Source organism: Dipteris shenzhenensis, chromosome 3 (assembly GCF_047967505.1).
Source record: "Dipteris shenzhenensis isolate YYH24624 ecotype China chromosome 3, Dip_SZ_1.0, whole genome shotgun sequence".
In the NCBI taxonomy this organism is placed as follows: domain Eukaryota; kingdom Viridiplantae; phylum Streptophyta; class Polypodiopsida; order Gleicheniales; family Dipteridaceae; genus Dipteris; species Dipteris shenzhenensis.
In genome coordinates this window covers 15647440-15660395 of record NC_141598.1, presented here as the reverse complement: position 1 = coordinate 15660395, position 12956 = coordinate 15647440, and positions in this window count along the sequence as shown.

Sequence of the window (12956 nt, the reverse complement as noted above, 5' to 3'; positions counted from 1 at the left end):
AATTTTGTAAAAAGTAGCTCTATAAATTTCTCTCTTCTCTGTCTTGTAATGTTATGTTAACGGACACAACCTTCTTTTGTCATTCTCAGAGGGAGCTGGCATTGGCACACGATACTTCCATTTGGCATTGTTTGTGGAAGATGAGGTTGTGGCAATGCATCGTCTTCAAAGATTCGCTTTAAAGTTGCGTCTGCATTCAAGGTGCTTCTTACAACAAACTTTCATTATAGTTTCTTGTATATTCTGTTCGGATAGCATTACATGCCTCTTGGGTTCCGAAATCGGTGCCATGATTTGTCGCCTTTTAACACTTACATACTTTCTTTTTTAGCCTAGCAGCTTTCTTTTCCAATTGGACATGACATCGTTGTCCATTTCAGATTGCATTTCTCTTGCACCTTCATTTATAAAGTCAATGTTGAATGGCCTTGAGAACTATTTGACGAACTATAATACCTTGGAAATGATAATCTTCTAGACGATGTTGAGTTCATTGCAGCTAATAGTTTGGATCCAGAAGTATGTCATTGAATCGGCTCCATCTTCGTGCGAATATCATGACTAATGTCTGAATCAATCCAAGTCCCACAAACTACATCTATCTTCCACCCCAGTAAAAACTTCATGGCCAATATCATTATTATCATCGATCCTAGTTATTGCATTGCTTATCCCATAAATGGCATAGATATCCTCTATTGCTATAAGTGCTTCATGACCAGTATCACTAAATTTATCATTGACTCGTGTACTGCATCTATTGCCCCACAACAACATCAATATCCTCTATTTCAGTAAGCACTTCATGACCAGTATTACTAAATTTATCATTGACCCCTGTTACTGCATCGATTGTCCCATAACAACATCGATATCCTCTATTCCATGAAGCGCTTTGACCGACATCATTGCTCTTTGTTAGCACATTATTTTTAGATTGAGTGTCCTTTAAATGTCGTCTTCTATTATTTTGGTAGTACATTAGACTTGTGTCGTCCATCACATTAAAAGATACTTTTTTAAGTACATGGAATTTCACAAATGCTACTGCCCAAGTGATAGTATTATGCACTTGTAACTGTGATTCACCATAATCCATTGCACTTTGAATAATTCCTTCACTTGTCAGCTTAATAATCTTAATCATGCAAAGTATATTGTGAGTATGGCCCATAAACATGCCAACTACTAGTACTTCTCCTGACCAAGACAAAATATCGACCTTTTCTCCCTCAAGAAAGGTTTGAAATGTAATATGATTATGAAGAAAAGACTTTGGGATGATCTCGTCCCGATCCCAAAGCATTCGTTGTGCCTGTATGTCAATAATTTGACATTTTAATAAATCACCAAGTGTTTTAAAGTCTCCTTGTGGATACTTTAAATCCACTTCGGGACGAATCACCTTGGTGATTATTATCATGCGCCTTCTCTCATCACAATGTTGAAAGGAACACAAGCTCATGGGATCAAGACTAAATATTTGCCCAAAAACAACCACTTTATTTTTCCTATACAATACCATATCTAAACCCTCTTCAAGAGTCAAATCTTGCATTGGAAACAAAGATCATTTAATTTAGTAATAAAAACGAAAATATAATTTAATTGCTTCTTAAATAATTAAAGTAGTTAAGATCTAAACCCTAATCCTAAACTCTAAAGACTACAATACTATATTTAGGTCATATTTATTTATATAAAAAGTACTTAAATTAAGATTTAAATATAATATTTATTATATCTCATTAAAATATATTAATATATTGAGACATATTAAGATCTAACATATATATTATAATTTTTTATAAACTTTGACATATATTAAGATTTCAAATCAAAATATATTTATTAGAGTAATCTAACATGCGCTCTGACACCGTGTTCCTTTCAAGAAGTGATCTTGGTTTTGTTTGTTCTCTGCATCCTTTTTGTTCTCTGACACGTAGTCGAATGTAGTCTGACACTTTGCTAACGCATTTTGACCCACCATCTCCCACATGGGGGAGGGGGGGAGAGAGAGAGAGAGAGAGAGAGAGAGAGAGAGAGAGAGAGAGAGAGAGAGAGAGAGAGAGAGAGAGAGAGAGAGAGAGAGAGAGTATATTATTAGAATGATATCTTCATAAAATTCCTCAAAGTTTGAGATCTATAAATGAAACCTTATATTTTATTCCTAAAAACTAAAGGCACTCTATGGTCCCAACTTTCAGACACAATCGTAGAGCGGGTCTCTAACTCATCGTAGACATGTTATATTACTCATCTTTGTTCCCATGAATCATGCAGGGGTGTACTTCTAACCTATGTATGTAACTTTGATGGATGTGATACTTTGCACAAGCCTAAATTTAATAAGAATAAGCCCTATGCAAAGTATCATACACTTGGAATATCATTTGCACAATTGGACATGCATATTTACTTGTTGACTTACTTGAAACCTTGCATCGTGCATGAGTATTAAAAAGATAAAGCATGCTTCTTGTGTCTTGGATGGGCATGATACTTTGCATAGGCTTAATGTAAGTAAGATTAAGGCTTGTGCAAAGTATCATACCCTTGGAATATTATTTGCATGGTTGGACATGCATTTACCCCTCGTAGTTAACTTCTTGGAGCAATTGGCACTCCGACTTTGTTAAGATTGCCAAAAATTTTATGACATTTGGGGAGGCACAGTTCATTCTGCATAATGTGGGTTGTAAAAAGAACCTGCAACACATTGCCTTAAACATGCTGGACATTGCCATAGTTGTGTCTATTAAGGAAGCCTCCCTCTCAATCTCCCTTTCACGAGTGTTCAACACCCATATCCAACAAATTGGCTACGGCAACCAGGTTCTTTATTTGATGCAATAGAATTTGCTTTAAATTCTTAGTGACTTGGTCCAATTTTTCATATTTTCTCTTATTCAAATAATTGCAATCCAACTACAAATTGATTGAAAGGTTAAGTTATCTTGTTTACAACTAGTGGGGACTCTGTCCATTACGGGAATCAACTCATCATGGTATGAGAGTGCATGTGTGGTTTGCAAAGGCAACAAGGTATCAAGGAACTTTGAAAAGGTACTTCTTGGCTTGTGACAAACCTACTTCCTTGAATAAAATTCCAAAGGTTAAGGCTATCATAACTATTGCCAAAGGAGCATTCGTTGAGGTCATTTTGAAACATGCAATCATGGACAAAGTTTTGAAGCTTCCTCGACCATTTGTAGAGGTACTCCACACCAACACGCACTGGCTGAAGTTTGATTTTTTTCAACAAGAAGGTTGAGGATGCTAATTGACAAACATATTCAACTTGGTCACTAGATTCATTGCTTCCTTGAGTTGAGGAAGCATACTGGTTTCTCATATCAGTGGAATGGCAAGCTTGCTTTTCAAGTAGTGCTTTGTAATCTTCCTGTCTTTGCAATAAAGACTTCATTATTGGCTTCTACTCGATTGCATTTAAAAAACTCTATCCCTTTCTTTTTCTAAATTTTGTTTAAGTATTTTATCATACTTTGAAAGTATTATTGCATTATTTGTTCTTATAGGTAATCCAATTGTTCATCATATTTCTTTAGGCATAGTTTATGTAGTTTTATCAACAGTTTCATAATCTAAATGGTGTATATGATAACAAGTTATATGGACCTCGGTTTTGTATCAAAATTCCCAAATAATATGTGCATTTTGTTTACATAAGCATTGAGAACGTATGTACATCACTTAACTACAAAGAGAAGCTATGGAAAGATGCCTTCGCAATGATGCATTAGCTAGGCCCACCTACCTTCTTTATTACATTTTCATATGCAGAATGCTTATGGGATCCATTGGTTGATTCTAAAAAACAACTTACAATTCAAGTAACCCCTTCAAGCACAATTAGAATCATTTGAAGATCTAAGCCCAACATTGTGTGCTAGATATTACATCCATAAGCTACAAAAAAATGTTATCTCTAATCTTGAAAGACAAAACATTGCTTGGAAATGTCATGGATTATTTTTTTGTCATAGACTTTTAGAGTAGAGGAAGCTAACATGAACATGGATTTTGTGAATTGAAAATGCCCCACAATATTTTAACAAGAATGATGAGATAATAAATTCATAAATGAACACATAACATGTGATAAAAATTTATTAGATGAAAACATGAAAGAAATACAAACACATGAATATACAAAAACTTGTACTAAAAAAGACATAAACTTTTTCAATTCCAATACCCTAAACCACCATTAAATGAAACATTGATACTTACTCCTTTACAAGGTAAAGAAAGAACAATATATCAACAAATACACAAGAAAGTTCAGGAAACTTGCAAAGTGAGACAAAAATTTCATTTTCAGAATGGCTACATCATCTTCAAATAAACTTACATTCATATATACTTTCATCAAAATCACACATAACTAAACCAAACTTGTTTCTAATACATGAACCTAAATACATCATCACAAATGCATTTTAATAAGGAAATTAGCTTCCTAAGGCAATCTAACATGGACATACAATAATTTATGATGGATCCATATGCTACAACATCGTATTATACCTAAAAAATCACAAATGGACAGCACAATAACACAAAAATTAGAAGACACAATGAGAACATGCATGCAAGAAAACAATTCCATGTAGGAAAAGTTGCACAAAATGGGTAATGCATTCGTGCATGCTCAGTAAACAAGAGGGTTCCACTTTATCAACACAAATGAGAAACAAAAGAGAGAATTTATATTAAAATGCAATGACAAACTAATGACAAAGCTAGAGAATGACTCAACAAAAATGCATGTGACACTGACAAGTACTGTAGAAGGCAACAAATGGATAACATTTGCCTTGCAACATTTGCATCACAATATAACCGCATTAATAATAACTCTAAAAAAGAAACAAAGCAAAGATTCTTAGATTTGTTAAGTTCAACAAGTTCAAGGATCTAGACAATTATTATCATGAACAACTACTCTTGTACTATCCTTTCTCAAAAGATGAGAATGAAGAACTAAAACTCCATGGAACTTGGGAAAATGCTTACTATGCAAGACAATCAACTATAGAAAGAAATATAGCTATGTTTACAATCAGGTTTTCCTATGAGCAACTATACAAGTTTCCACACTTTCCTTGCTTAAGGGAAAGCTACAAAAAGGTGGAAAACAACTTCATTACTAGTTGGACACCTCCTACACTTACCATCTCCTTTCTTACGGCCAAAACTGTGGCATTGGTCCAAATAGCTATGTGAAGGATAAGCTAAAGAAGGGTAGACATTTTTTCTAGGATATTCTTAGCTTGAATTCTATGGAACCTCTCTCTCCATTTATCCATGTTGTCTAGGACTTTCCATCTAGTATTTAGAACCTTTAATAGAACTTCAATAGTGGAGGAAGGTGTGAAGAGAGAACTACCTAGCTAGCTAAATTCCATCTTGTATACTAGCTAAGTGCCTCCTTTCTACTGGATTCCCCTTGCCATAGGGCAATCCTATTCATGATAAGATCCTATGACTATTTGCTAAGGCAAACTCTCTCCTAATTACCTAACTACCATGTCTTCCATCTATGTTTTCCTTATCCCATACCTGTCCCTAGCATTGAAGCCCTTTTTTAAAGCAGGTTAGCTGTGCTAATATCTTCATCATTAAGATGATTACTCTTGAATATGAGGAAGAGGAGTGACTACAGCTTGCTAATGCTTTATTGAAATTACATTCTTTGTCATGCTTTGGAATCTCTACTAATGTTGCTTTCTTCACGAAAGCTTTTAATCTGTCTATCATGTAGATTAGCTGTGCTAATATCTTCATCATTAAGATGATTACTCTTGAATATGAGGAAGAGGAGTGACTACAGCTTGCTAATGCTTTATTGAAATTACATTCTTTGTTGTGCTTTGGAATCCCTACTAATGTTGCTTTCTTCACGAAAGCTTCTAATCTGTTTATCATGTAGATTATAATGATGTACAAATGACATGTGAATAACATAAAACAATTCTCCTTTGCTCAAAAAGAAAAAAATCATGAAGACAAAATGGAATCAAGGGCCATTAATGCTCCCTTTCCTAAAAAATCTTTTGAAAATTTAATCTCCTCAAATGCTTTCCAAAGATACTTCCACAAGGGGTCCCCTTTGAGATGCAAGATTTGGGATTATAGAGAGTAGAGGTTATCATTTCCCTTTAGGGGTTGTGATCTGTTTGCTATGTTGGTGTTCCTAAGCAGCAATTGCAAATGATTGAGTATAGCCTTAATTATCGAGGCTGAGAGTTTCTTGGGGGCTTGTTCTATGTCAACAACACCATGCCCACTTTCAACTTTAGGCTTGATGTAGAAGGCCCATCTTACCTTAGATATTTTGATTACACTCCCCATAGAAAAGATATGCAAAGCTTAATAAATTTCTCAAGCCCTATCTATGAAGGGGACCAACACAAGGGGTAGAAGATTGCAATATGGTAAATGCAATGATTTGGAACAAGTCTTATGCTAGCCAACTTACTTGAAATCCACTTCAGTACCCCCTAGATGCCTTGCACCTTGTTCCTAGGGGTAAGGTTTGTGTCATTCGCAAATTGTTGGCATATTAATTACTTATCAGGGGTAGCTTTATTCCCTTTAGGGATATGGGCACCTATGTAAGGCTAAGCATGCCAAACGTTCTATTTCCCTTTGTTTTCTTTTGATGTTGATGATAGTGTAGTGAAAGCTATTGTAGAGCCGTTGCTACATGCACATCGTAGCAAACGTGTTAGGTTGGAGCATGAGGATGCATCTTTTGTTGAGAGTTCATGCTCAACATCATGTGATCATGTGTGCATAGCACCATCACGTGATCATATGTGCATAGCACTAACCTTATAGAGTGCTATAAAGGAAAGGGTTAGATCCCCTAACCCTAACCCTAAAAGGGTTTGTATATATTCTATTTTTTCAACTAATTCTAGTGTACAATTAGTCATTTGTGGTGTGCTCTCTAGCTGTGCCCTCTCTCCTCATCTCCACTCTTCTCCTCTCCCCTCTTCATATTTTGTCATGGTATCAGAGCTCCCTTGTCTTCCGCTGAGACATTGAGTTTCTTGAGAGTGTGAGAGAGATTGTGAGATTGAGAGTTCTCTTGAGTGATTGTGAGATCATTCCCTTCACTTCCGTTGAGAGAAAATTCCATCCATTTGAGAGAAAATTTCCGTCATTGCTTAAGAGATTTCCGTTCATTTCTTGGGTTCCATGTGAGGATTTCTCTTCATTCCATTGAGATCTTATGAGTGATTCCGAGAGATTGTGAGTAATGCTTTGAGAGAAATATAGGGAGTGTAATGCTTGAGAGGAATATAGGGAGAGAGAGAGAGCTGCTCCTCTATGTTCTCTACATTAGTGGTCGATCAAAGGTTCTCTACAGGACCTTCTACAACTCTAAGGCTCTCAACCATCTAGCCTTAGTGCCTGGCAGCTCGACTTGTTGCTAACATCACAACAAGGATGGACAACTACATCAACAGCCTCTTCTAAAGGCTCTCGCATAAGCCATCTTCGACGACCAACTGCATGCAACCTCTCCATCGAAGGCCAGCGCAGCCCACCGAATGGCTGCCATTAGCTCTCATAGCGCTACGCCTTGAGCCTCTGAAGGCTCTTCGACGATCAGAGCTCCAAGCCTCTTCACCGGCTTCTTCCAAGCCCTTCTGCATAGCAAGCGACTCAGCTCTTGGCAACTCCACTAGCCACAACGACCCACATATCATCGTAGAAGCAGCGGCTGCCTCCATCTAGCGCTCTCCATCAACTTCAGCAGTAGTGACAGGCTACCTCCATCGCCATTTTCGACGTAGCCTACCGAAGGCTCCTCCAACTGCCAGCAAATAGCATGCAGTGACTCCTTCTACAGCCACCCGACGGCTTCACAACCAGCTCCAAGACTCCAAACGAAAAACTCCTCGACGACCAGCGCGTCAACCGCCTCACCAGCCTCTGCACAATGTTCTTCAAACATCTTTCTTCAAGCGAAGCTCCATAGCGACTGCCTCCAGCTTCTAGCTCCTAGCTCTATGGCAAACGCCACCCACATCGAAGCTAAGGCTCCATTGCTGGCCTGCGCTCCATCACCAACGAACGGCATCTTCAACGAAGACTGCCTCCAGCGCGGACGGCACCCTCATAGCTCCTCAACACTCTACAACTGAACACCCACGAGCTGCGCTAGTCTTGGCAAAGGTCGCCTCCATCTACTGCAACACGGGCGCCACCAACGAGCGGAGATCTCCAGAGGGCTCCATCGAAGAAGAAGACGGAATCTTTGAGATTCCGTCAGAATCTCAAAAGATTTCGGTCGTTGTTCTTACGACACGTGGACCCTATCCTCAGGGTCACCACACCCTAGAGCTTGGTCAAGGACCACCCACGTGGCACCCTTATCCACAGTGCCACGTCATCACCGACTGCCACATCACCACCGACTGCCACATCACCTGCCATGTCATCAGTGACATGTCATCAACCACGTCACTTGCCACATCATCAGTGACATGTCACCTACCACATCACCTGACATGTCATCAGGCCACATCATCAGGCCACCTCACCAGGCCACATCACCAGGCCACATCATCAGGCCACGTCATCATTACCACGTCATCTCCACCACATCAGTAGTGCCACCTCAGCACTGACCCCTGCAGGCACAGTCCCTTGCCAGGCACACTATGCACACACTGCATGTGCACACTCCTGCCACCTCAGCATAGAGCTTCACTAGCACACCTCTTGCTAAGCGCAGTGCCACATCATCACTGCATGTGACTCCAGTGACACATCATCATTGAGCACCATTTGCACTCCTTTTGCCCCTCCACATAGATCAAGTCGTATCTCTTGATCCAGGAAGAATTTGAGGGTGCTCCAAAAAGAAAAGTTGCTCGGTTTTTCGTGGTCTACGCGCTCCTTACATCACGCGCACATTTCGGCGCAAGTTACACTCACATTTGTGCCTCGCCGACAAAACCACTTCCTTCACGCACATTTGCCTCTACATCGACGCATCTGACCCAGCACTTAAAAAGAACAAAAGAAAAGGAATTATTTGCTGCTCTTTCATCGATCGACGGTTGGTTTAGATCTAGATCAGACTAGACTAGATCGCCATAGAGGGGACGCTTTGAATTCCCCAAGTTGCCAATCTAAGCCATGCTCGAAATTCCCGACTAGTACCTACTCGGAGTCAGTCCATATGCTCACATCCGATTTCACATCATTACATTACCTGAAACCTTACGTTCATCAGTTCAGTGAGCAGACTTCAGAGGCATTGCAGATTGATTCGGTGGGCAGATAGCACTTGATTTCACACACATATGCCACCATTGTAAAGCCTATTTGGCTATCTCACGGCATCGTGCACATCATTTTTAGCCTTGTAAAGCCTCTTGGCTATTCCCGGCATCATTGCCACAAGCCTTGTAACACAGATCAGATCTTATATACTGCAGTTCTATCTTCACCGACGGTACATAGATTTCACTTGGCATCTTCAGTGTATTTGCAGTTGATTCATACAGAGTTTTCCAGGACACTTTTTGAGTACATTGTTTGCACCATGTCGACTAGCAACCTCAATCTGGAGGCATCTGCTAAGTTAGACAACTCCAATTACAGTACATGGAAATACCGAATGGAGACCATTCTTGTGCTTCAGGACAAATGGAGTATGTCGATGGATCTATACCTAGACCATTGGCCGATCCAGCCACCAGTAGCTCTACTCCATCTGTTGTCACAGCACCAGCAACAGGATCTACATCGGGATCTACATCTACACAAACAGTTTTCGCACTAGTAGCAAATCCTGCCATTGCCCGAGCTCAAGCAGAATGGGATAAGAAAGACAAGTATGCCTATCACCTGATCAAGCAGAATGTGCAAGATGTCATGCTAGGACAGCTCAACATAGTCAAGACATCAAAAGAAGCATGGGATATGTTTGCAGCTCTCTACGAGTCCAAGAACACATCCAAGATTCTCACCCTGAGAAACCAGATCAACCAGAGTTTCCGCAACAGCAGTGAAACCGATCATGCTTATGTACTCCGCATCAAAGACTACAACAATCAACTTGCAGCAGCAGGAGAGACTATGAATCCCGCAGAAATGGTTCAAGTAATCCTGAATGGACTAGGAGAAGGATATGAGAATCTAGTCCAGAGTATTGCCATCCAACGGCAAATTCCAACATTGGAAGAACTTCAGTCAGTTCTACTTAGTGAAGAACTTAGGACTCAGGCCATTCAAGCATGTAAAGGTCATTCTAATGATCAGGCATTCACAGCTTCAAACAGAAGCAGAGGCAAAGGTAGAAACAGAGGTAGATCATATCAGAAAAGTGGTCATCATCAACAAAATCAAAGTCAGAATCAGCATTAGCACCAGCATCATCCTCAGCAACATCAAAATCAGCAAAGAGGAAATCATTCCAACCGAGGAAGATTTCAAGGACGAGGGAATGCATCCACCGATGTGTCAAACATTCAATGCAACTACTGTCACAAGTTTGGACACTATGAAAGAGATTGCTGCAAGAAGCAGTACGACCAAGGCGGTCAATCCAGCAGTAATCGAGCGAATTCCTGAGGAAGAGGAAATCATCGTGGTGGACATTCTAGTCACAGTCATTTTGCAAATGAACATGGCAATATGTTTCTTGCAAGTGAGGAATTGCATCAGACTGATACAATGCACCTAGACAATGCACCTAGACACTGATTTTAAAGAGGATTTCAACTATCAAGTCGACCAAGTGGAACAGGATCCTTGGTACATCGACAGCGGTGCATCATCTCATATGACAAATCATTAGGAATGGTTCACAAAAATGAAGCCATTAGAAGGTCAAAAGAATGTCATCTACACAGCAGATGATACACCGAATCCGATTCAAGGGACAAGTGTTATCCCTATCAACAATTTCACTGGTACAAAAGGATTAGTCAAAGATGTGCCCTATGTTCCGAAGCTCAGCAAGAACCTCTTGTCAGTAGGTCAAATGACGGAACACAACTACAAAGTCATCTTCGACAGTGATGAATGCACTATCAGAGACAAATCCAAAAGAGGTCAGCTAGTAGCAAAAGGTGTCAAGGAAGGACGCTTATACAGGATGCTAGCTACAGTACCAGATAAGCATGCCATGTCAGCTCAAATGCAACAAATGCTACTATCTACAAAATGGCACAAGAGATATGGTCATGTCAACTTCAAGTACTTGTTAGATCTCAGGAATCAAAATATGGCAATTGGGATTCCGAAGCTACAGTTTCTTGGAAAAGTTTGTGAAGCATGCTGCTTCGGCAAACAAAAGCGAACCAACTTTGTCAGAAGTACCTCTCCTGCACGAGGTATTCTTGATTTGATTCATACAGATGTATGGGGTTATGCCCAGACCCGCAGCATCAATGGTTCGCTTTATTACTTGACCTTCATCGACGACTACAGCAGATATTGTTGGGTCTACTTTCTGAAAGAGAAATCTGAAGTGTTTGCCAGATTTCAAGAATTCAAAGCCATGGTAGAAAACCAAACAGGCAGAAAGATCAAGGTCATGAGATCAGACAGAGGAGGTGAATACATGTCTTCAGCATTCATGAACTTTTGCAAAAATCACGGCATTCGAAGACAATTCACATGTGCAGATACTCCTCAACAAAATGCTAGAGCTGAAAGGAAGAATGGGACTTTAGCAGACAGTGCTAGAACAATGCTTAGTGAAAAGCATCTTCTGAATCAATATTGGGCAGAAGCAATAGCTACAGCTAACTACTTGCTTAATCGGCTTCCTACCAAACCGATACAAGGTATGACTCCTTATGAAGCATTCACTGGACATAAGCCACGCATTGGGCATCTCCGCATATTTGGTTGCATAGCATATGCCCACATACATGATGATCATCGCAGGAAATTGGATGCGAAGTCACGCAAATGCATCATGGTTGGCTACAGTGAAGAAAGCAAAGCATACAAATTGTATGATCCCATCAACCACAAAGTCATTATCTCCAGAGATGTAATCTTCGATGAGGAATCAAAATGGAAAACCTCACCTACACAGGAGATAGAAGCATCGACTTCACAATCATCTACATAACAGGTTGATGAAGAAGAGCAAGAATTGCCAGCAACACCCCAAGCAGCGCCACAGCAGCTCAGACGGTCTCTACTAGGGAAAGCAAACCACCAGCCAGATTGACATATGCTCAGAAAGGCAAAGCAATTCAGGTGGAAACCACCAACTATGCTCTTATGACTACCATCATGGCTACAGAAGAACCAGTGTACTTCGAAGACGCAGTAGACAAGCCAGAATGGCAAACTGCTATGAATGAAGAAATGGATGCTTTGTATAAAAATAACACTTGGGAATTATGCGACCTTCCACCAGGAAAGAAGGCCATAGCCAACAAATGGGTATACAAAGTGAAATACAATCTAGATGGCAGTATTCAGAGATACAAATCCAGATTAGTTGCAAAAGGATTTGCACAACAATATGGCCAAGATTATGATGAGACCTATGCTCCAGTAGCAAAGATGGATTCCATACGGTTCTTGATATCACTAGCGACACTCAGTAAATGGAATGTGTATCAGCTTGATGTCAAGAATGCATTTCTTAATGGTTATCTAGACGAGGAAGTCTACATGCAAGAACCCGCAGGTTATGTTGAACCAGGAAAGGGGAACAAGGTTTGCCATCTCAAGAAAAGTCTCTACGGCTTAAAGCAAGCACTCAGAAGTTGGTACATTAGAATTGACAAGTATTTTTCTGATCTGGGATACATGAAGTCCAATGCAGATCATACTCTCTACTACAAAGTTCAAGGGGAAGATATTACTATTGCACTTTTGTATGTAGATGATCTGATTGTGACAGGAAGCAAGGATAGCTTCATCAGAAAATTAAA